This window comes from Channa argus, unplaced genomic scaffold, assembly GCF_033026475.1.
Source record: "Channa argus isolate prfri unplaced genomic scaffold, Channa argus male v1.0 Contig022, whole genome shotgun sequence".
NCBI lineage: Eukaryota > Metazoa > Chordata > Actinopteri > Anabantiformes > Channidae > Channa > Channa argus.
Window position 1 is genome coordinate 115,992 of NW_027125241.1, and position 24,797 is coordinate 140,788.

Here is a 24,797-nt window from a genome sequence, read left to right on the forward strand (position 1 = left end):
CGTCAATGCTATTGCCTTTGTGAAATGCGAAAAGATGTTTACATTTTTTCAATTTAGCATGCTTTTTCCCTCAGCCACGCTGAGGGTCACGTGTAGGTGATGAGGATAGATGTGATGAGGTGTTTACATTTTTTGTCAAGCCTGACACGAGGCAGGTCTATTGTAGAATGGCCAGCTTGGACATATGTGCAGTCCTCTACCTTCTAGAGAGAGCATTGGTAATGGAAAGGACAAAGGAATAAAGGCTTTAGGAGAACAAGTGTTTTTTTCCGTGAACTCTAGATGCTTAAAGCATATATAAAACCTAAAATTCAAGCCAAACTAAAGCGGACATCCAGGAATTGCGCTCCCCTGTCTAATACCCAAGCTGTGTGCCAGTCAAGGAGCTTAGATTTCAACACCTGCAAATTTTCACACCACTAGAAGGGCATGAAACAGAACAAAGGAAAAAGGGAAGGTATGCTATAAAGATGTTTTAAAACATTTCTACCTTCTCTCCATCTCTTGAGTAGACGTGATGGGTGGACAGCTTCCGAAACAGTTTTCCAACAAAACATTCTGTCCCAAGTACTAACTTCATTAGTGTGACTGTCCAGAGGTGCAGTGGAACACAATGTGGGCATTGGTAGTTCAGTGGTGATGAGGTTAGTGTTGGGTTTAGTACGTAGTACTGATGGACCATCAAAAAACATTCTGTCTACACGCGATGGCGTCTTCAATGGAACTCCTTTCTCCGGCACATGGGCATTGGTGGTTCAGTGGTCGAATTCTCGCCTCTGCATCTGCAAATTCTCACCCCACTAGAATGGCATGAAACACAACAAAGGGAAAAAGGAAGGTATGCTATAAAGATGATTTAAGACACTTCTACCTTCTCTCCATCTCTTGAGTAGACACGAGGGTTGGGCAGTTTCCGAAACTGTTTTACCTTTCAGCAAAACATTCTGTCCCAATTACAAATGTCATTAGTGCGATTGTCCAGTGGTGCAGTGGAACACAATGTGAGCATTGGTAGTTCAGTGGTGATGAGGTTAGTATGTGGTTTAGTATGTAGTACTGATGGACCATCAAGAAAAAGATTCTATCTACACGCGATGGCGTCTTCAATGGAACTCCTTTTTCCAACACGTGGGCATTGGTGGTTCAGTGGTCGAATTCTCGCCTGCCACGCGGGAGACCCGGGTTGGATTCCCGGTCAATGCAAGCGCCTCTTTAAAAGTCTCAGCTTGACTGACTGATATGCAGTAACAGAGGTCTCAGCCTTCTATTTATTCTCAGGACAATTAATGAAGACCCAATTAAGTGTGTCAATGCTATTGTCTTTATGAAATGCGAAAAGGTGTTTACAATTGTTTTTCAATTTAGCAGGCGCATTCCCTCAGCCTCGTTGGCGCAGTTGGCGCGTCAGTCTCATAATCTGAAGGTCGTGAGTTCAAGCCTCACACGAGGCAGGTTTTTCGTAGAATGGACAGCTTCGACATATGTGCGGTCCTCTACCTTCCAGAGACAGCATTGGTAATCCAAAGGTCAAAGGAATAAAGTCTTCAGCACAACAAGTGTTCTTTCCGTGAACTCCAGCTCCCCTCTCTAGTACCGAGATTTGTGCCAGTCAAGGAGCTTAGACTTCAACACCTGCACATTTTCACACCACTAGAATGACATGAAACAGAACAAAGGAAAAAGGGAGGGTATGCTATAAAGATGTTTTGAGACAGTTCTACCTTCTCTCCATCTCTTGAGTAGACGTGAGGGCTGGGCAGCCTCCGAAACTGTTTTACCATCCAACAAAACATTCTGTCCCAAGCACTAACCTCAATAGTCTGAAGACAATTAATGAAGACTCAATTAAGGGCGTCAATGCTATTGCCTTTGTGAAATGCGAAAAGATGTTTACATTTTTTCAATTTAGCATGCTTTTTCCCTCAGCCTCGGTAGTTCAGTGGTGATGAGGATAGATGTGATGAGGTGTTTACATTTTTTGTCAAGCCTGACACGAGGCAGGTCTATTGTAGAATGGCCAGCTTGGACATATGTGCAGTCCTCTACCTTCTAGAAAGAGCATTGGTAATGCAAAGGACAAAGGAATAAAGGCTTTAGGAGAACAAGTGTTTTTTTCCGTGAACTCTAGATGCTTAAAGCATATATAAAACCTAAAATTCAACCCAAACTAAAGCGGACATCCAGGAATTGCGCTCCCCTATCTAATACCCAAGATGTGTGCCAGTCAAGGAGCTTAGATTTCAACACCTGCAAATTTTCACACCACTAGAAGGGCATGAAACAGAACAAAGGAAAAAGGGAGGGTATGCTATAAAGATGTTTTGAGACAGTTCTACCTTCTCTCCATCTCTTGAGTAGACTTGAGGGCTGGGCAGCCTCCGAAACTGTTTTACAACAAAACATTCTGTCCCAAGTACTAACCTCATAAGTCTGAAGACAATTAATGAAGACTCAATTAAGGGCGTCAATGCTATTGCCTTTGTGAAATGCGAAAAGATGTTTACATTTTTTCAATTTAGCATGCTTTTTCCCTCAGCCTCGGTAGTTCAGTGGTGATGAGGATAGATGTGATGAGGTGTTTACATTTTTTGTCAAGCCTGACACGAGGCAGGTCTATTGTAGAATGGCCAGCTTGGACATATGTGCAGTCCTCTACCTTCTAGAGAGAGCATTGGTAATGCAAAGGACAAAGGAATAAAGGCTTTAGGAGAACAAGTGTTTTTTTCCGTGAACTCTAGATGCTTAAAGCATATATAAAACCTAAAATTCAAGCCAAACTAAAGCGGACATCCAGGAATTGCGCTCCCCTGTCTAATACCCAAGATGTGTGCCAGTCAAGGAGCTTAGATTTCAACACCTGCAAATTTTCACACCACTAGAAGGGCATGAAACAGAACAAAGGAAAAAGGGAAGGTATGCTATAAAGATGTTTTAAGACATTTCTACCTTCTCTCCATCTCTTGAGTAGACGTGATGGGTGGACAGCTTCCGAAACAGTTTTCCAACAAAACATTCTGTCCCAAGTACTAACTTCATTAGTGTGACTGTCCAGAGGTGCAGTGGAACACAATGTGGGCATTGGTAGTTCAGTGGTGATGAGGTTAGTGTTGGGTTTAGTACGTAGTACTGATGGACCATCAAAAAACATTCTGTCTACACGCGATGGCGTCTTCAATGGAACTCCTTTCTCCGGCACATGGGCATTGGTGGTTCAGTGGTCGAATTCTCGCCTCTGCATCTGCAAATTCTCACCACACTAGAATGGTATGAAACACAACAAAGGGAAAAAGGAAGGTATGCTATAAAGATGATTTAAGACACTTCTACCTTCTCTCCATCTCTTGAGTAGACACGAGGGTTGGGCAGTTTCCGAAACTGTTTTACCTTTCAGCAAAACATTCTGTCCCAAGTACAAATGTCATTAGTGCGACTGTCCAGTGGTGCAGTGGAACACAATGTGGGCATTGGTAGTTCAGTGGTGATGAGGTTAGTATGTGGTTTAGGCTGCAAGCGCCTCTTTAAAAGTCTCAGCTTGACTGACTGATATGCAGTAACAGAGGTCTCAGCCTTCTATTTATTCTCAGGACAATTAATGAAGACCCAATTAAGTGTGTCAATGCTATTGTCTTTATGAAATGCGAAAAGGTGTTTACAATTGTTTTTCAATTTAGCAGGAGCATTCCCTCAGCCTCGTTGGCGCGTCAGTCTCATAATCTGAAGGTCGTGAGTTCAAGCCTCACACGAGGCAGGTTTTTCGTAGAATGGACAGCTTCGACATATGTGCGGTCCTCTACCTTCCAGAGACAGCATTGGTAATCCAAAGGTCAAAGGAATAAAGTCTTCAGCACAACAAGTGTTCTTTCTGTGAACTCCAGCTCCCCTCTCTAGTACCGAGATTTGTGCCAGTCAAGGAGCTTAGACTTCAACACCTGCACATTTTCACACCACTAGAATGAAATGAAACAGAACAAAGGAAAAAGGGAGGGTATTCTATAAAGATGTTTTGAGACAGTTCTACCTTCTCTCCATCTCTTGAGTAGACGTGAGGGCTGGGCAGCCTCCGAAACTGTTTTACCATCCAACAAAACATTCTGTCCCAAGTACTAACCTCATTAGTCTGAAGACAATTAATGAAGACTCAATTAAGGGCGTCAATGCTATTGCCTTTGTGAAATGCGAAAAGATGTTTACATTTTTTCAATTTAGCATGCTTTTTCCCTCAGCCTCGGTAGTTCAGTGGTGATGAGGATAGATGTGATGAGGTGGTGTTTACATTTTTTGTCAAGCCTGACACGAGGCAGGTCTATTGTAGAATGGCCAGCTTGGACATATGTGCAGTCCTCTACCTTCTAGAGAGAGCATTGGTAATGCAAAGGACAAAGGAATAAAGGCTTTAGGAGAACAAGTGTTTTTTTCCGTGAACTCTAGATGCTTAAAGCATATATAAAACCTAAAATTCAAGCCAAACTAAAGCGGACATCCAGGAATTGCGCTCCCCTGTCTAATACCCAAGATGTGTGCCAGTCAAGGAGCTTAGATTTCAACACCTACAAATTTTCACACCACTAGAAGGGCATGAAACAGAACAAAGGAAAAAGGGAAGGTATGCTATAAAGATGTTTTAAGACATTTCTACCTTCTCTCCATCTGTTGAGTAGACGTGATGGGTGGACAGCTTCCGAAACAGTTTTACCTTTCAACAAAACATTCTGTCCCAAGTACAAATGTCATTAGTGCGACTGTCCAGTGGTGCAGTGGAACACAATGTGGGCATTGGTAGTTCAGTGGTGATGAGGTTAGTATGTGGTTTAGTACGTAGTACTGATGGACCATCAAAAAACATTCTGTCTACACGCAATGGCGTCTTCAATGGAACTCCTTTCTCCGGCACATGGGCATTGGTGGTTCAGTGGTCGAATTCTCGCCTCTGCATCTGCAAATTCTCACCCCACTAGAATGGCATGAAACACAACAAAGGGAAAAAGGAAGGTATGCTATAAAGATGATTTAAGACACTTCTACCTTCTCTCCATCTCTTGAGTAGACGTGAGGGCTGGGCAGCCTCCGAAACTGTTTTACCATCCAACAAAACATTCTGTCCCAAGTACTAACCTCAATAGTCTGAAGACAATTAATGAAGACTCAATTAAGGGCGTCAATTCTATTGCCTTTGTGAAATGCGAAAAGATGTTTACATTTTTTCAATTTAGCATGCTTTTTCCCTCAGCCTCGGTAGTTCAGTGGTGATGAGGATAGATGTGATGAGGTGTTTACATTTTTTGTCAAGCCTGACACGAGGCAGGTCTATTGTAGAATGGCCAGCTTGGACATATGTGCAGTCCTCTACCTTCTAGAGAGAGCATTGGTAATGCAAAGGACAAAGGAATAAAGGCTTTAGGAGAACAAGTGTTTTTTTCCGTGAACTCTAGATGCTTAAAGCATATATAAACCTAAAATTCAACCCAAACTAAAGCGGACATCCAGGAATTGCGCTCCCCTGTCTAATACCCAAGATGTGTGCCAGTCAAGGAGCTTAGATTTCAACACCTGCAAATTTTCACACCACTAGAAGGGCATGAAACAGAACAAAGGAAAAAGGGAAGGTATGCTATAAAGATGTTTTAAGACATTTCTACCTTCTCTCCATCTCTTGAGTAGACGTGATGGGTGGACAGCTTCCGAAACAGTTTTCCAACAAAACATTCTGTCCCAAGTACTAACTTCATTAGTGTGACTGTCCAGAGGTGCAGTGGAACACAATGTGGGCATTGGTAGTTCAGTGGTGATGAGGTTAGTGTGTGGTTTAGTACGTAGTACTGATGGACCATCAAAAAACATTCTGTCTACACGCGATGGCGTCTTCAATAGAACTCTTTTCTACGGCACATGGGCATTGGTGGTTCAGTGGTCGAATTCTCGCCTCTGCATCTGCAAATTCTCACCCCACTAGGATGGCATGAAACACAACAAAGGGAAAAAGGAAGGTATGCTATAAAGATGATTTAAGACACTTCTACCTTCTCTCCATCTCTTGAGTACACACGAGGGTTGGGCAGTTTCCGAAACTGTTTTACCTTTCAGCAAAACATTCTGTCCCAAGTACAAATGTCATTAGTGCGACTGTCCAGTGGTGCAGTGGAACACAATGTGGGCATTGGTAGTTCAGTGGTGATGAGGTTAGTATGTGGTTTAGTATGTAGTACTGATGGACCATCAAGAAAAAGATTCTGTCTACACGCGATGGCGTCTTCAATGGAACTCCTTTTTCCAACACGTGGGCATTGGTGGTTCAGTGGTCGAATTCTCGCCTGCCACGCGGGAGACCCGGGTTGGATTCCCGGTCAATGCAAGCGCCTCTTTAAAAGTCTCAGCTTGACTGACTGATATGCAGTAACAGAGGTCTCAGCCTTCTATTTATTCTCAGGACAATTAATGAAGACCCAATTAAGTGTGTCAATGCTATTGTCTTTATGAAATGCGAAAAGGAGTTTACAATTGTTTTTCAATTTAGCAGGCGCATTCCCTCAGCCTCGTTGGCGCAGTTGGCAGCGCGTCAGTCTCATAATCTGAAGGTCGTGAGTTCAAGCCTCACACGAGGCAGGTTTTTCGTAGAATGGACAGCTTCGACATATGTGCGGTCCTCTACCTTCCAGAGACAGCATTGGTAATCCAAAGGTCAAAGGAATAAAGTCTTCAGCACAACAAGTGTTCTTTCCGTGAACTCCAGCTCCCCTCTCTAGTACCGAGATTTGTGCCAGTCAAGGAGTTTAGACTTCAACACCTGCACATTTTCACACCACTAGAATGACATGAAACAGAACAAAGGAAAAAGGGAGGGTATGCTATAAAGATGTTTTGAGACAGTTCTACCTTCTCTCCATCTCTTGAGTAGACGTGAGGGCTGGGCAGCCTCCGAAACTGTTTTACCATCCAACAAAACATTCTGTCCCAAGTACTAACCTCAATAGTCTGAAGACAATTAATGAAGACTCAATTAAGGGCGTCAATGCTATTGCCTTTGTGAAATGCGAAAAGATGTTTACATTTTTTCAATTTAGCATGCTTTTTCCCTCAGCCTCGGTAGTTCAGTGGTGATGAGGATAGATGTGATGAGGTGGTGTTTACATTTTTTGTCAAGCCTGACACGAGGCAGGTCTATTGTAGAATGGCCAGCTTGGACATATGTGCAGTCCTCTACCTTCTAGAGAGAGCATTGGTAATGCAAAGGACAAAGGAATAAAGGCTTTAGGAGAACAAGTGTTTTTTTCCGTGAACTCTAGATGCTTAAAGCATATATAAAACCTAAAATTCAAGCCAAACTAAAGCGGACATCCAGGAATTGCGCTCCCCTGTCTAATACCCAAGATGTGTGCCAGTCAAGGAGCTTAGATTTCAACACCTGCAAATTTTCACACCACTAGAAGGGCATGAAACAGAACAAAGGAAAAAGGGAAGGTATGCTATAAAGATGTTTTAAGACATTTCTACCTTCTCTCCATCTCTTGAGTAGACGTGATGGGTGGACAGCTTCCGAAACAGTTTTCCAACAAAACATTCTGTCCCAAGTACTAACTTCATTAGTGTGACTGTCCAGAGGTGCAGTGGAACACAATGTGGGCATTGGTAGTTCAGTGGTGATGAGGTTAGTGTGTGGTTTAGTACGTAGTACTGATGGACCATCAAAAAACATTCTGTCTACACGCGATGGCGTCTTCAATAGAACTCTTTTCTACGGCACATGGGCATTGGTGGTTCAGTGGTCGAATTCTCGCCTCTGCATCTGCAAATTCTCACCCCACTAGGATGGCATGAAACACAACAAAGGGAAAAAGGAAGGTATGCTATAAAGATGATTTAAGACACTTCTACCTTCTCTCCATCTCTTGAGTACACACGAGGGTTGGGCAGTTTCCGAAACTGTTTTACCTTTCAGCAAAACATTCTGTCCCAAGTACAAATGTCATTAGTGCGACTGTCCAGTGGTGCAGTGGAACACAATGTGGGCATTGGTAGTTCAGTGGTGATGAGGTTAGTATGTGGTTTAGTATGTAGTACTGATGGACCATCAAGAAAAAGATTCTGTCTACACGCGATGGCGTCTTCAATGGAACTCCTTTTTCCAACACGTGGGCATTGGTGGTTCAGTGGTCGAATTCTCGCCTGCCACGCGGGAGACCCGGGTTGGATTCCCGGTCAATGCAAGCGCCTCTTTAAAAGTCTCAGCTTGACTGACTGATATGCAGTAACAGAGGTCTCAGCCTTCTATTTATTCTCAGGACAATTAATGAAGACCCAATTAAGTGTGTCAATGCTATTGTCTTTATGAAATGCGAAAAGGTGTTTACAATTGTTTTTCAATTTAGCAGGCGCATTCCCTCAGCCTCGTTGGCGCAGTTGGCAGCGCGTCAGTCTCATAATCTGAAGGTCGTGAGTTCAAGCCTCACACGAGGCAGGTTTTTCGTAGAATGAACAGCTTCGACATATGTGCGGTCCTCTACCTTCCAGAGACAGCATTGGTAATCCAAAGGTCAAAGGAATAAAGTCTTCAGCACAACAAGTGTTCTTTCCGTGAACTCCAGCTCCCCTCTCTAGTACCGAGATTTGTGCCAGTCAAGGAGTTTAGACTTCAACACCTGCACATTTTCACACCACTAGAATGACATGAAACAGAACAAAGGAAAAAGGGAGGGTATGCTATAAAGATGTTTTGAGACAGTTCTACCTTCTCTCCATCTCTTGAGTAGACGTGAGGGCTGGGCAGCCTCCGAAACTGTTTTACCATCCAACAAAACATTCTGTCCCAAGTACTAACCTCAATAGTCTGAAGACAATTAATGAAGACTCAATTAAGGGCGTCAATGCTATTGCCTTTGTGAAATGCGAAAAGATGTTTACATTTTTTCAATTTAGCATGCTTTTTCCCTCAGCCTCGGTAGTTCAGTGGTGATGAGGATAGATGTGATGAGGTGGTGTTTACATTTTTTGTCAAGCCTGACACGAGGCAGGTCTATTGTAGAATGGCCAGCTTGGACATATGTGCAGTCCTCTACCTTCTAGAGAGAGCATTGGTAATGCAAAGGACAAAGGAATAAAGGCTTTAGGAGAACAAGTGTTTTTTTCCGTGAACTCTAGATGCTTAAAGCATATATAAAACCTAAAATTCAACCCAAACTAAAGCGGACATCCAGGAATTGCGCTCCCCTGTCTAATACCCAAGATGTGTGCCAGTCAAGGAGCTTAGATTTCAACACCTGCAAATTTTCACACCACTAGAAGGGCATGAAACAGAACAAATGAAAAAGGGAAGGTATGCTATAAAGATGTTTTAAAACATTTCTACCTTCTCTCCATCTCTTGAGTAGACGTGATGGGTGGACAGCTTCCGAAACAGTTTTCCAACAAAACATTCTGTCCCAAGTACTAACTTCATTAGTGTGACTGTCCAGAGGTGCAGTGGAACACAATGTGGGCATTGGTAGTTCAGTGGTGATGAGGTTAGTGTGTGGTTTAGTACGTAGTACTGATGGACCATCAAAAAACATTCTGTCTACACGCGATGGCGTCTTCAATGGAACTCCTTTCTCCGGCACATGGGCATTGGTGGTTCAGTGGTCGAATTCTCGCCTCTGCATCTGCAAATTCTCACCCCACTAGAATGGCATAAAACACAACAAAGGTAAAAAGGAAGGTATGCTATAAAGATGATTTAAGACACTTCTACCTTCTCTCCATCTCTTGAGTAGACACGAGGGATGGGCAGTTTCCGAAACTGTTTTACCTGGCGTTGGTGGTTCAGTGGTGATGAGGTTAGTGTGTGGTTTAGTACGTAGTACTGATGGACCATCAAAAAACATTCTGTCTACACGCGATGGCGTCTTCAATGGAACTCCTTTCTCCGGCACATGGGCATTGGTGGTTCAGTGGTCGAATTCTCGCCTCTGCATCTGCAAATTCTCACCCCACTAGAATGGCATGAAACACAACAAAGGTAAAAAGGAAGGTGTGCTATAAAGATGATTTAAGACACTTCTACCTTCTCTCCATCTCTTGAGTAGACGTGATGGGTGGACAGCTTCCGAAACAGTTTTACCTTTCAACAAAACATTCTGTCCCAAGTACAAATGTCATTAGTGCGACTGTCCAGTGGTGCAGTGGAACACAATGTGGGCATTGGTAGTTCAGTGGTGATGAGGTTAGTATGTGGTTTAGTATGTAGTACTGATGGACCATCAAGAAAAAGATTCTGTCTACACGCGATGGCGTCTTCAATGGAACTCCTTTTTCCAATACGTGGGCATTGGTGGTTCAATGGTCGAATTCTCTCCTGCCACGCGGGAGAGCCGGGTTCGATTCCCGGCCAATGCAAGCGCCTCTTTAAAAGTCTCAGCTTGACTGACTGATATGCAGTAACAGAGGTCTCAGCCTTCTATTTATTCTCAGGACAATTAATGAAGACCCAATTAAGTGTGTCAATGCTATTGTCTTTATGAAATGCGAAAAGGTGTTTACAATTAACAGTTGGCAGCGCGTCAGTCTCATAATCTGAAGGTCGTGAGTTCAAGCCTCACACGAGGCAGGTTTCTCGTAGAATGGACAGCTTCGACATATGTGCGGTCCTCTACCTTCCAGAGACAGCATTGGTAATCCAAAGGTCAAAGGAATAAAGTCTTCAGCACAACAAGTGTTCTTTCCGTGAACTCCAGCTCCCCTCTCTAGTACCGAGATTTGTGCCAGTCAAGGAGCTTAGACTTCAACACCTGCACATTTTCACACCACTAGAATGACATGAAACAGAACAAAGGAAAAAGGGAGGGTATGCTATAAAGATGTTTTGAGACAGTTCTACCTTCTCTCCATCTCTTGAGTAGACGTGAGGGCTGGGCAGCCTCCGAAACTGTTTTACCATCCAACAAAACATTCTGTCCCAAGTACTAACCTCAATAGTCTGAAGACAATTAATGAAGACTCAATTAAGGGCGTCAATGCTATTGCCTTTGTGAAATGCGAAAAGATGTTTACATTTTTTCAATTTAGCATGCTTTTTCCCTCAGCCTCGGTAGTTCAGTGGTGATGAGGATAGATGTGATGAGGTGTTTACATTTTTTGTCAAGCCTTGGACATATGTGCAGTCCTCTACCTTCTAGAGAGAGCATTGGTAATGCAAAGGACAAAGGAATAAAGGCTTTAGGAGAACAAGTGTTTTTTTCCGTGAACTCTAGATGCTTAAAGCATATATAAAACCTAAAATTCAACCCAAACTAAAGCGGACATCCAGGAATTGCGCTCCCCTGTCTAATACCCAAGATGTGTGCCAGTCAAGGAGCTTAGATTTCAACACCTGCAAATTTTCACACCACTAGAAGGGCATGAAACAGAACAAAGGAAAAAGGGAAGGTATGCTATAAAGATGTTTTAAGACATTTCTACCTTCTCTCCATCTCTTGAGTAGACGTGATGGGTGGACAGCTTCCGAAACAGTTTTCCAACAAAACATTCTGTCCCAAGTACTAACTTCATTAGTGTGACTGTCCAGAGGTGCAGTGGAACACAATGTGGGCATTGGTAGTTCAGTGGTGATGAGGTTAGTGTGTGGTTTAGTACGTAGTACTGATGGACCATCAAAAAACATTCTGTCTACACGCGATGGCGTCTTCAATGGAACTCCTTTTTACAACACGTGGGCATTGGTGGTTCAGTGGTCGAATTCTCGCCTCTGCATCTGCAAATTCTCACCCCACTAGGATGGCATGAAACACAACAAAGGGAAAAAGGAAGGTATGCTATAAAGATGATTTAAGACACTTCTACCTTCTCTCCATCTCTTGAGTAGACGTGATGGGTGGACAGCTTCCGAAACAGTTTTCCAACAAAACATTCTGTCCCAAGTACTAACTTCATTAGTGTGACTGTCCAGAGGTGCAGTGGAACACAATGTGGGCATTGGTAGTTCAGTGGTGATGAGGTTAGTGTGTGGTTTAGTACGTAGTACTGATGGACCATCAAAAAACATTCTGTCTACACGCGATGGCGTCTTCAATGGAACTCCTTTCTCCGGCACATGGGCATTGGTGGTTCAGTGGTCGAATTCTCGCCTCTGCATCTGCAAATTCTCACCCCACTAGAATGGCATGAAACACAACAAAGGGAAAAAGGAAGGTATGCTATAAAGATGATTTAAGACACTTCTACCTTCTCTCCATCTCTTGAGTAGACACGAGGGATGGGCAGTTTCCGAAACTGTTTTACCTTTCAGCAAAACATTCTGTCCCAAGTACAAATGTCATTAGTGCGACTGTCCAGTGGTGCAGTGGAACACAATGTGGGCATTGGTAGTTCAGTGGTGATGAGGTTAGTATGTGGTTTAGTATGTAGTACTGATGGACCATCAAGAAAAAGATTCTGTCTACACGCGATGGCGTCTTCAATGGAACTCCTTTTTCCAACACGTGGGCGTTGGTGGTTCAGTGGTCGAATTCTCGCCTGCCACGCGGGAGACCCGGGTTCGATTCCCGGCCAATGCAAGCACCTCTTTAAAAGTCTCACAACTCAAAATGAGCGCAGCTTGACTGACTGATATGCAGTAACAGAGGTCTCAGCCTTCTATTTATTCTCAGGACAATTAATGAAGACCCAATTAAGTGTGTCAATGCTATTGTCTTTATGAAATGCGAAAAGGTGTTTACAATTGTTTTTCAATTTAGCAGGCGCATTCCCTCAGCCTCGTTGGCGCAGTTGGCAGCGCGTCAGTCTCATAATCTGAAGGTCGTGAGTTCAAGCCTCACACGAGGCAGGTTTTTCGTAGAATGGACAGCTTCGACATATGTGCGGTCCTCTACCTTCCAGAGACAGCATTGGTAATCCAAAGGTCAAAGGAATAAAGTCTTCAGCACAACAAGTGTTCTTTCCGTGAACTCCAGCTCCCCTCTCTAGTACCGAGACTTGTGCCAGTCAAGGAGCTTAGACTTCAACACCTGCACATTTTCACACCACTAGAATGACATGAAACACAACAAAGGAAAAAGGGAAGGTATGCTATAAAGATGTTTTGAGACAGTTCTACCTTCTCTCCATCTCTTGAGTAGACTTGAGGGCTGGGCAGCCTCCGAAACTGTTTTACAACAAAACATTCTGTCCCAAGTACTAACCTCATTAGTCTGAAGACAATTAATGAAGACTCAATTAAGGGCGTCAATGCTATTGCCTTTGTGAAATGCGAAAAGATGTTTACATTTTTTCAATTTAGCATGCTTTTTCCCTCAGCCTCGGAAGTTCAGTGGTGATGAGGATAGATGTGATGAGGTGTTTACATTTTTTGTCAAGCCTGACACGAGGCAGGTCTATTGTAGAATGGCCAGCTTGGACATATGTGCAGTCCTCTACCTTCTAGAGAGAGCATTGGTAATGCAAAGGACAAAGGAATAAAGGCTTTAGGAGAACAAATGTTTTTTTCCGTGAACTCTAGATGCTTAAAGCATATATAAAACCTAAAATTCAAGCCAAACTACAGCGGACATCCAGGAATTGCGCTCCCCTGTCTAATACCCAAGATGTGTGCCAGTCAAGGAGCTTAGATTTCAACACCTGCAAATTTTCACACCACTAGAAGGGCATGAAACAGAACAAAGGAAAAAGGGAAGGTATGCTATAAAGATGTTTTAAGACATTTCTACCTTCTCTCCATCTGTTGAGTAGACGTGATGGGTGGACAGCTTCCGAAACAGTTTTACCTTTCAACAAAACATTCTGTCCCAAGTACAAATGTCATTAGTGCGACTGTCCAGTGGTGCAGTGGAACACAATGTGGGCATTGGTAGTTCAGTGGTGATGAGGTTAGTATGTGGTTTAGTATGTAGTACTGATGGACCATCAAGAAAAAGATTCTGTCTACACGCGATGGCGTCTTCAATGGAACTCCTTTTTCCAACACGTGGGCATTGGTGGTTCAGTGGTTGAATTCTCGCCTGCCACGCGGAGACCCGGGTTCGATTCCCGGCCAATGCAAGCGCCTCTTTAAAAGTCTCAGCTTGACTGACTGATATGCAGTAACAGAGGTCTCAGCCTTCTATTTATTCTCAGGACAATTAATGAAGACCCAATTAAGTGTGTCAATGCTATTGTCTTTATGAAATGCGAAAAGGTGTTTACAATTAACAGTTGGCAGCGCGTCAGTCTCATAATCTGAAGGTCGTGAGTTCAAGCCTCACACGAGGCAGGTTTTTCGTAGAATGGACAGCTTCGACATATGTGCGGTCCTCTACCTTCCAGAGACAGCATTGGTAATCCAAAGGTCAAAGGAATAAAGTCTTCAGCACAACAAGTGTTCTTTCCGTGAACTCCAGCTCCCCTCTCTAGTACCGAGATTTGTGCCAGTCAAGGAGCTTAGACTTCAACACCTGCACATTTTCACACCACTAGAATGACATGAAACAGAACAAAGGAAAAAGGGAGGGTATGCTATAAAGATGTTTTGAGACAGTTCTACCTTCTCTCCATCTCTTGAGTAGACGTGAGGGCTGGGCAGCCTCCGAAACTGTTTTACCATCCAACAAAACATTCTGTCCCAAGTACTAACCTCAATAGTCTGAAGACAATTAATGAAGACTCAATTAAGGGCGTCAATGCTATTGCCTTTGTGAAATGCGAAAAGATGTTTACATTTTTTCAATTTAGCATGCTTTTTCCCTCAGCCTCGGTAGTTCAGTGGTGATGAGGATAGATGTGATGAGGTGTTTACATTTTTTGTCAAGCCTGACACGAGGCAGGTCTATTGTAGAATGGCCAGCTTGGACATATGTGCAGTCCTCTACCTTCTAGAGAGAGCATTGGTAATGCAAAGGACAAAGGAATAAAGGCTTTAGGAGAACAAGTGTTTTTTTCCGTGAACTCTAGATGCTTAAAGCATATATAAAACCTAAAATTCAAGCCAAACTAAAGCGGACATCCAGGAATTGCGCTCCCCTGTCTAATACCCAAGATGTGTGCCAGTCAAGGAGCTTAGATTTCAACACCTGCAAATTTTCACACCACTAGAAGGGCATGAAACAGAACAAAGGAAAAAGGGAAGGTATGCTATAAAGATGTTTTAAGACATTTCTACCTTCTCTCCATCTCTTGAGTAGACGTGATGGGTGGACAGCTTCCGAAACAGTTTTCCAACAAAACATTCTGTCCCAAGTACTAACTTCATTAGTGTGACTGTCCAGAGGTGCAGTGGAACACAATGTGGGCATTGGTAGTTCAGTGGTGATGAGGTTAGTGTGTGGTTTAGTACGTAGTACTGATGGACCATCAAAAAACATTCTGTCTACACGCGATGGCGTCTTCAATGGAACTCCTTTCTCCGGCACATGGGCATTGGTGGTTCAGTGGTCGAATTCTCGCCTCTGCATCTGCAAATTCTCACCCCACTAGAATGGCATGAAACACAACAAAGGGAAAAAGGAAGGTATGCTATAAAGATGATTTAAGACACTTCTACCTTCTCTCCATCTCTTGAGTAGACACGAGGGTTGGGCAGTTTCCGAAACTGTTTTACCTTTCAGCAAAACATTCTGTCCCAAGTACAAATGTCATTAGTGCGACTGTCCAGTGGTGCAGTGGAACACAATGTGGGCATTGGTAGTTCAGTGGTGATGAGGTTAGTATGTGGTTTAGTATGTAGTACTGATGGACCATCAAGAAAAAGATTCTGTCTACACGCGATGGCGTCTTCAATGGAACTCCTTTTTCCAACAAGTGGGCATTGGTGGTTCAGTGGTCGAATTCTCGCCTGCCACGCGGGAGACCCGGGTTCGATTCCCGGCCAATGCAAGCACCTCTTTAAAAGTCTCACAACTCAAAATGAGCGCAGCTTGACTGACTGATATGCAGTAACAGAGGTCTCAGCCTTCTATTTATTCTCAGGACAATTAATGAAGACCCAATTAAGTGTGTCAATGCTATTGTCTTTATGAAATGCGAAAAGGTGTTTACAATTGTTTTTCAATTTAGCAGGCGCATTCCCTCAGCCTCGTTGGCGCAGTTGGCAGCGCGTCAGTCTCATAATCTGAAGGTCGTGAGTTCAAGCCTCACACGAGGCAGGTTTTTCGTAGAATGGACAGCTTCGACATATGTGCGGTCCTCTACCTTCCAGAGACAGCATTGGTAATCCAAAGGTCAAAGGAATAAAGTCTTCAGCACAACAAGTGTTCTTTCCGTGAACTCCAGCTCCCCTCTCTAGTACCGAGATTTGTGCCAGTCAAGGAGCTTAGACTTCAACACCTGCACATTTTCACACCACTAGAATGACATGAAACAGAACAAAGGAAAAAGGGAGGGTATGCTATAAAGATGTTTTGAGACAGTTCTACCTTCTCTCCATCTCTTGAGTAGACGTGAGGGCTGGGCAGCCTCCGAAACTGTTTTACCATCCAACAAAACATTCTGTCCCAAGTACTAACCTCAATAGTCTGAAGACAATTAATGAAGACTCAATTAAGGGCGTCAATGCTATTGCCTTTGTGAAATGCGAAAAGATGTTTACATTTTTTCAATTTAGCATGCTTTTTCCCTCAGCCTCGGTAGTTCAGTGGTGATGAGGATAGATGTGATGAGGTGTTTACATTTTTTGTCAAGCCTGACACGAGGCAGGTCTATTGTAGAATGGCCAGCTTGGACATATGTGCAGTCCTCTACCTTCTAGAAAGAGCATTGGTAATGCAAAGGACAAAGGAATAAAGGCTTTAGGAGAACAAGTGTTTTTTTCCGTGAACTCTAGATGCTTAAAGCATATATAAAACCTAAAATTCAACCCAAACTAAAGCGGACATCCAGGAATTGCGCTCCCCTATCTAATACCCAAGATGTGTGCCAGTCAAGGAGCTTAGATTTCAACACCTGCAAATTTTCACACCACTAGAAGGGCATGAAACAGAACAAAGGAAAAAGGGAGGGTATGCTATAAAGATGTTTTGAGACAGTTCTACCTTCTCTCCATCTCTTGAGTAGATTTGAGGGCTGGGCAGCCTCCGAAACTGTTTTACAACAAAACATTCTGTCCCAAGTACTAACCTCATTAGTCTGAAGACAATTAATGAAGACTCAATTAAGGGCGTCAATGCTATTGCCTTTGTGAAATGCGAAAAGATGTTTACATTTTTTCAATTTAGCATGCTTTTTCCCTCAGCCTCGGTAGTTCAGTGGTGATGAGGATAGATGTGATGAGGTGTTTACATTTTTTGTCAAGCCTGACACGAGGCAGGTCTATTGTAGAATGGCCAGCTTGGACATATGTGCAGTCCTCTACCTTCTAGAGAGAGCATTGGTAATGCAAAGGACAAAGGAATAAAGGCTTTAGGAGAACAAGTGTTTTTTTCCGTGAACTCTAGATGCTTAAAGCATATATAAAACCTAAAATTCAACCCAAACTAAAGCGGACATCCAGGAATTGCGCTCCCCTGTCTAATACCCAAGATGTGTGCCAGTCAAGGAGCTTAGATTTCAACACCTGCAAATTTTCACACCACTAGAAGGGCATGAAACAGAACAAAGGAAAAAGGGAAGGTATGCTATAAAGATGTTTTAAGACATTTCTACCTTCTCTCCATCTCTTGAGTAGACGTGATGGGTGGACAGCTTCCGAAACAGTTTTCCAACAAAACATTCTGTCCCAAGTACTAACTTCATTAGTGTGACTGTCCAGAGGTGCAGTGGAACACAATGTGGGCATTGGTAGTTCAGTGGTGATGAGGTTAGTGTTGGGTTTAGTACGTAGTACTGATGGACCATCAAAAAACATTCTGTCTACACGCGATGGCGTCTTCAATGGAACTCCTTTCTCCGGCACATGGGCATTGGTGGTTCAGTGGTCGAATTCTCGCCTCTGCATCTGCAAATTCTCACCCCACTAGAATGGCATGAAACACAACAAAGGGAAAAAGGAAGGTATGCTATAAAGATGATTTAAGACACTTCTACCTTCTCTCCATCTCTTGAGTAGACACGAGGGTTGGGCAGTTTCCGAAACTGTTTTACCTTTCAGCAAAACATTCTGTCCCAAGTACAAATGTCATTAGTGCGACTGTCCAGTGGTGCAGTGGAACACAATGTGGGCATTGGTAGTTCAGTGGTGATGAGGTTAGTATGTGGTTTAGGCTGCAAGCGCCTCTTTAAAAGTCTCAGCTTGACTGACTGATATGCAGTAACAAAGGTCTCAGCCTTCTATTTATTCTCAGGACAATTAATGAAGACCCAATTAAGTGTGTGAATGCTATTGTCTTTATGAAATGCGAAAAGGTGTTTACAATTGTTTTTCAATTTAGCAGGAGCATTCCCTCAGCCTCGTTGGCGCGTCAGTCTCATAATCTGAAGGTCGTGAGTTCAAGCCTCACACGAGGCAAGTTTTTCGTAGAATGGACAGCTTCGACATATGTGCGGTCCTCTACCTTCCAGAGACAGCATTGGTAATCCAAAGGTCAAAGGAATAAAGTCTTCAGCACAACAAGTGTTCTTTCCGTGAACTCCAGCTCCCCTCTCTAGTACCGAGATTTGTGCCAGTCAAGGAGCTTAGACTTCAACACCTGCACATTTTCACACCACTAGAATGACATGAAACAGAACAAAGGAAAAAGGGAGGGTATGCTATAAAGATGTTTTGAGACAGTTCTACCTTCTCTCCATCTCTTGAGTAGACGTGAGGGCTGGGCAGCCTCCGAAACTGTTTTACCATCCAACAAAACATCCTGTCCCAAGTACTAACCTCAATAGTCTGAAGACAATTAATGAAGACTCAATTAAGGGCGTCAATGCTATTGCCTTTGTGAAATGCGAAAAGATGTTTACATTTTTTCAATTTAGCATGCTTTTTCCCTCAGCCTCGGTAGTTCAGTGGTGATGAGGATAGATGTGATGAGGTGTTTACATTTTTTGTCAAGCCTGACACGAGGCAGGTCTATTGTAGAATGGCCAGCTTGGACATATGTGCAGTCCTCTACCTTCTAGAGAGAGCATTGGTAATGCAAAGGACAAAGGAATAAAGGCTTTAGGAGAACAAGTGTTTTTTTCCGTGAACTCTAGATGCTTAAAGCATATATAAAACCTAAAATTCAACCCAAACTAAAGCGGACATCCAGGAATTGCGCTCCCCTGTCTAATACCCAAGATGTGTGCCAGTCAAGGAGCTTAGATTTCAACACCTGCAAATTTTCACACCACTAGAAGGGCATGAAACAGAACAAAGGAAAAAGGGAAGGTATGCTATAAAGATGTTTTAAAACATTTCTACCTTCTCTCCATCTCTTGAGTAGACGTGATGGGTGGACAGCTTCCGAAACAGTTTTCCAACAAAACATTCTGTCCCAAGTACTAACTTCATTAGTGTGACTGTCCAGAGGTGCAGTGGAACACAATGTGGGCATTGGTAGTTCAGTGATGATGAGGTTAGTGTGTGGTTTAGTACGTAGTACTGATGGACCATCAAAAAACATTCTGTCTACACGCGATGGCGTCTTCAATGGAACTCCTTTTTACAACACATGGGCATTGGTGGTTCAGTGGTCGAATTCTCGCCTGCCACGCGGGAGACCCGGGTTCGATTCCCGGCCAATGCAAGCGCCTCTTTAAAAGTCTCAGCTTGACTGACTGATATGCAGTAACAGAGGTCTCAGCCTTCTATTTATTCTCAGGACAATTAATGAAGACCCAATTAAGTGTGTCAATGCTATTGTCTTTATGAAATGCGAAAAGGTGTTTACAATTAACAATTGGCAGCGCGTCAGTCTCATAATCTGAAGGTCGTGAGTTCAAGCCTCACACGAGGCAGGTTTTTCGTAGAATGGACAGCTTCGACATATGTGCGGTCCTCTACCTTCCAGAGACAGCATTGGTAATCCAAAGGTCAAAGGAATAAAGTCTTCAGCACAACAAGTGTTCTTTCTGTGAACTCCAGCTCCCCTCTCTAGTACCGAGATTTGTGCCAGTCAAGGAGCTTAGACTTCAACACCTGCACATTTTCACACCACTAGAATGACATGAAACAGAACAAAGGAAAAAGGGAGGGTATTCTATAAAGATGTTTTGAGACAGTTCTACCTTCTCTCCATCTCTTGAGTAGACGTGAGGGCTGGGCAGCCTCCGAAACTGTTTTAACATCCAACAAAACATTCTGTCCCAAGTACTAACCTCATTAGTCTGAAGACAATTAATGAAGACTCAATTAAGGGCGTCAATGCTATTGCCTTTGTGAAATGCGAAAAGATGTTTACATTTTTTCAATTTAGCATGCTTTTTCCCTCAGCCTCGGTAGTTCAGTGGTGATGAGGATAGATGTGATGAGGTGTTTACATTTTTTGTCAAGCCTGACACGAGGCAGGTCTATTGTAGAATGGCCAGCTTGGACATATGTGCAGTCCTCTACCTTCTAGAGAGAGCATTGGTAATGCAAAGGACAAAGGAATAAAGGCTTTAGGAGAACAAGTGTTTTTTTCCGTGAACTCTAGATGCTTAAAGCATATATAAAACCTAAAATTCAAGCCAAACTAAAGCGGACATCCAGGAATTGCGCTCCCCTGTCTAATACCCAAGATGTGTGCCAGTCAAGGAGCTTAGATTTCAACACCTGCAAATTTTCACACCACTAGAAGGGCATGAAACAGAACAAAGGAAAAAGGGAAGGTATGCTATAAAGATGTTTTAAGACATTTCTACCTTCTCTCCATCTCTTGAGTAGACGTGATGGGTGGACAGCTTCCGAAACAGTTTTCCAACAAAACATTCTGTCCCAAGTACTAACTTCATTAGTGTGACTGTCCAGAGGTGCAGTGGAACACAATGTGGGCATTGGTAGTTCAGTGGTGATGAGGTTAGTGTGTGGTTTAGTACGTAGTACTGATGGACCATCAAAAAACATTCTGTCTACACGCGATGGCGTCTTCAATGGAACTCCTTTCTCCGGCACATGGGCATTGGTGGTTCAGTGGTCGAATTCTCGCCTCTGCATCTGCAAATTCTCACCCCACTAGAATGGCATGAAACACAACAAAGGGAAAAAGGAAGGTATGATATAAAGATGATTTAAGACACTTCTACCTTCTCTCCATCTCTTGAGTAGACACGAGGGTTGGGCAGTTTCCGAAACTGTTTTACCTTTCAGCAAAACATTCTGTCCCAAGTACAAATGTCATTAGTGCGACTGTCCAGTGGTGCAGTGGAACACAATGTGGGCATTGGTAGTTCAGTGGTGATGAGGTTAGTATGTGGTTTAGTATGTAGTACTGATGGACCATCAAGAAAAAGATTCTGTCTACACGCGATGGCGTCTTCAATGGAACTCCTTTTTCCAACACGTGGGCATTGGTGGTTCAGTGGTCGAATTCTCACCTGCCACGCGGGAGACCCGGGTTCGATTCCCGGCCAATGCAAGCACCTCTTTAAAAGTCTCACAACTCAAAATGAGCGCAGCTTGACTGACTGATATGCAGTAACAGAGGTCTCAGCCTTCTATTTATTCTCAGGACAATTAATGAAGACCCAATTAAGTGTGTCAATGCTATTGTCTTTATGAAATGCGAAAAGGTGTTTAAAATTGTTTTTCAATTTAGCAGGCGCATTCCCTCAGCCTCGTTGGCGCAGTTGGCGCGTCAGTCTCATAATCTGAAGGTCGTGAATTCAAGCCTCACACGAGGCAGGTTTTTCGTAGAATGGACAGCTTCGACATATGTGCGGTCCTCTACCTTCCAGAGACAGCATTGGTAATCCAAAGGTCAAAGGAATAAAGTCTTCAGCACAACAAGTGTTCTTTCCGTGAACTCCAGCTCCCCTCTCTAGTACCGAGATTTGTGCCAGTCAAGGAGCTTAGACTTCAACACCTGCACATTTTCACACCACTAGAATGACATGAAACAGAACAAAGGAAAAAGGGAGGGTATGCTATAAAGATGTTTTGAGACAGTTCTACCTTCTCTCCATCTCTTGAGTAGACGTGAGGGCTGGGCAGCCTCCGAAACTGTTTTACCATCCAACAAAACATTCTGTCCCAAGTACTAACCTCAATAGTCTGAAGACAATTAATGAAGACTCAATTAAGGGCGTCAATGCTATTGCCTTTGTGAAATGCGAAAAGATGTTTACATTTTTTCAATTTAGCATGCTTTTTCCCTCAGCCTCGGTAGTTCAGTGGTGATGAGGATAGATGTGATGAGGTGTTTACATTTTTTGTCAAGCCTGACACGAGGCAGGTCTATTGTAGAATGGCCAGCTTGGACATATGTGCAGTCCTCTACCTTCTAGAGAGAGCATTGGTAATGCAAAGGACAAAGGAATAAAGGCTTTAGGAGAACAAGTGTTTTTTTCCGTGAACTCTAGATGCTTAAAGCATATATAAAACCTAAAATTCAACCCAAACTAAAGCGGACATCCAGGAATTGCGCTCCCCTGTCTAATACCCAAGATGTGTGCCAGTCAAGGAGCTTAGATTTCAACACCTGCAAATTTTCACACCACTAGAAGGGCATGAAACAGAACAAAGGAAAAAGGGAAGGTATGCTATAAAGATGTTTTAAAACATTTCTACCTTCTCTCCATCTCTTGAGTAGACGTGATGGGTGGACAGCTTCCGAAACAGTTTTCCAACAAAACATTCTGTCCCAAGTACTAACTTCATTAGTGTGACTGTCCAGAGGTGCAGTGGAACACAATGTGGGCATTGGTAGTTCAGTGGTGATGAGGTTAGTGTGTGGTTTAGTACGTAGTACTGATGGACCATCAAAAAACATTCTGTCTACACGCGATGGCGTCTTCAATGGAACTCCTTTCTCCGGCACATGGGCATTGGTGGTTCAGTGGTCGAATTCTCGCCTCTGCATCTGCAAATTCTCACCCCACTAGAATGGCATGAAACACAACAAAGGGAAAAAGGAAGGTATGCTATAAAGATGATTTAAGACACTTCTACCTTCTCTCCATCTCTTGAGTAGACACGAGGGTTGGGCAGTTTCCGAAACTGTTTTACCTTTCAGCAAAACATTCTGTCCCAAGTACAAATGTCATTAGTGCGACTGTCCAGTGGTGCAGTGGAACACAATGTGGGCATTGGTAGTTCAGTGGTGATGAGGTTAGTATGTGGTTTAGTATGTAGTACTGATGGACCATCAAGAAAAAGATTCTGTCTACACGCGATGGCGTCTTCAATGGAACTCCTTTTTCCAACACGTGGGCATTGGTGGTCGAATTCTCGCCTGCCACGCGGGAGACCCGGGTTCGATTCCCGCCCAATGCAAGCACCTCTTTAAAAGTCTCACAACTCAAAATGAGCGCAGCTTGACTGACTGATATGCAGTAACAGAGGTCTCAGCCTTCTATTTATTCTCAGGACAATTAATGAAGACCCAATTAAGTGTGTCAATGCTATTGTCTTTATGAAATGCGAAAAGGTGTTTACAATTGTTTTTCAATTTAGCAGGCGCATTCCCTCAGCCTCTTGGCGCAGTTGGCAGCGCGTCAGTCTCATAATCTGAAGGTCGTGAGTTCAAGCCTCACACGAGGCAGGTTTTTCGTAGAATGGACAGCTTCGACATATGTGCGGTCCTCTACCTTCCAGAGACAGCATTGGTAATCCAAAGGTCAAAGGAATAAAGTCTTCAGCACAACAAGTGTTCTTTCCGTGAACTCCAGCTCCCCTCTCTAGTACCGAGATTTGTGCCAGTCAAGGAGCTTAGACTTCAACACCTGCACATTTTCACACCACTAGAATGACATGAAACAGAACAAAGGAAAAAGGGAGGGTATGCTATAAAGATGTTTTGAGACAGTTCTACCTTCTCTCCATCTCTTGAGTAGACGTGAGGGCTGGGCAGCCTCCGAAACTGTTTTACCATCCAACAAAACATTCTGTCCCAAGTACTAACCTCAATAGTCTGAAGACAATTAATGAAGACTCAATTAAGGGCGTCAATGCTATTGCCTTTGTGAAATGCGAAAAGATGTTTACATTTTTTCAATTTAGCATGCTTTTTCCCTCAGCCTCGGTAGTTCAGTGGTGATGAGGATAGATGTGATGAGGTGTTTACATTTTTTGTCAAGCCTGACACGAGGCAGGTCTATTGTAGAATGGCCAGCTTGGACATATGTGCAGTCCTCTACCTTCTAGAAAGAGCATTGGTAATGCAAAGGACAAAGGAATAAAGGCTTTAGGAGAACAAGTGTTTTTTTCCGTGAACTCTAGATGCTTAAAGCATATATAAAACCTAAAATTCAACCCAAACTAAAGCGGACATCCAGGAATTGCGCTCCCCTATCTAATACCCAAGATGTGTGCCAGTCAAGGAGCTTAGATTTCAACACCTGCAAATTTTCACACCACTAGAAGGGCATGAAACAGAACAAAGGAAAAAGGGAGGGTATGCTATAAAGATGTTTTGAGACAGTTCTACCTTCTCTCCATCTCTTGAGTAGATTTGAGGGCTGGGCAGCCTCCGAAACTGTTTTACAACAAAACATTCTGTCCCAAGTACTAACCTCATTAGTCTGAAGACAATTAATGAAGACTCAATTAAGGGCGTCAATGCTATTGCCTTTGTGAAATGCGAAAAGATGTTTACATTTTTTCAATTTAGCATGCTTTTTCCCTCAGCCTCGGTAGTTCAGTGGTGATGAGGATAGATGTGATGAGGTGGTGTTTACATTTTTTGTCAAGCCTGACACGAGGCAGGTCTATTGTAGAATGGCCAGCTTGGACATATGTGCAGTCCTCTACCTTCTAGAGAGAGCATTGGTAATGCAAAGGACAAAGGAATAAAGGCTTTAGGAGAACAAGTGTTTTTTTC

General features: G+C 43.2%; 8 non-coding genes across 8 annotated transcripts; all 8 read left to right on the forward strand.

Annotated features, from left to right (window-relative positions):
- Positions 1–6,527: 6,527 nt before the first annotated feature.
- Positions 6,528–6,600, forward strand: trnam-cau (transfer RNA methionine (anticodon CAU)). Its single transcript has one exon. It is a non-coding gene; the product is annotated as a tRNA-Met (tRNA).
- Positions 6,601–8,379: 1,779 nt separating this feature from the next.
- trnam-cau (transfer RNA methionine (anticodon CAU)) lies at positions 8,380–8,452 on the forward strand. Its single transcript has one exon. It is a non-coding gene; the product is annotated as a tRNA-Met (tRNA).
- Positions 8,453–12,450: 3,998 nt separating this feature from the next.
- Positions 12,451–12,521, forward strand: trnag-gcc (transfer RNA glycine (anticodon GCC)). Its single transcript has one exon. It is a non-coding gene; the product is annotated as a tRNA-Gly (tRNA).
- A 196-nt stretch (positions 12,522–12,717) lies between these two features.
- Positions 12,718–12,790, forward strand: trnam-cau (transfer RNA methionine (anticodon CAU)). The gene has a single exon. It is a non-coding gene; the product is annotated as a tRNA-Met (tRNA).
- A 1,141-nt stretch (positions 12,791–13,931) lies between these two features.
- Positions 13,932–14,001, forward strand: trnag-gcc (transfer RNA glycine (anticodon GCC)). The gene has a single exon. It is a non-coding gene; the product is annotated as a tRNA-Gly (tRNA).
- A 1,738-nt stretch (positions 14,002–15,739) lies between these two features.
- Positions 15,740–15,810, forward strand: trnag-gcc (transfer RNA glycine (anticodon GCC)). The gene has a single exon. It is a non-coding gene; the product is annotated as a tRNA-Gly (tRNA).
- Positions 15,811–16,006: 196 nt separating this feature from the next.
- On the forward strand, positions 16,007–16,079 carry trnam-cau (transfer RNA methionine (anticodon CAU)). The gene has a single exon. It is a non-coding gene; the product is annotated as a tRNA-Met (tRNA).
- Positions 16,080–19,515: 3,436 nt separating this feature from the next.
- On the forward strand, positions 19,516–19,586 carry trnag-gcc (transfer RNA glycine (anticodon GCC)). Its single transcript has one exon. It is a non-coding gene; the product is annotated as a tRNA-Gly (tRNA).
- The last annotated feature ends 5,211 nt before the right edge of the window (positions 19,587–24,797 follow it).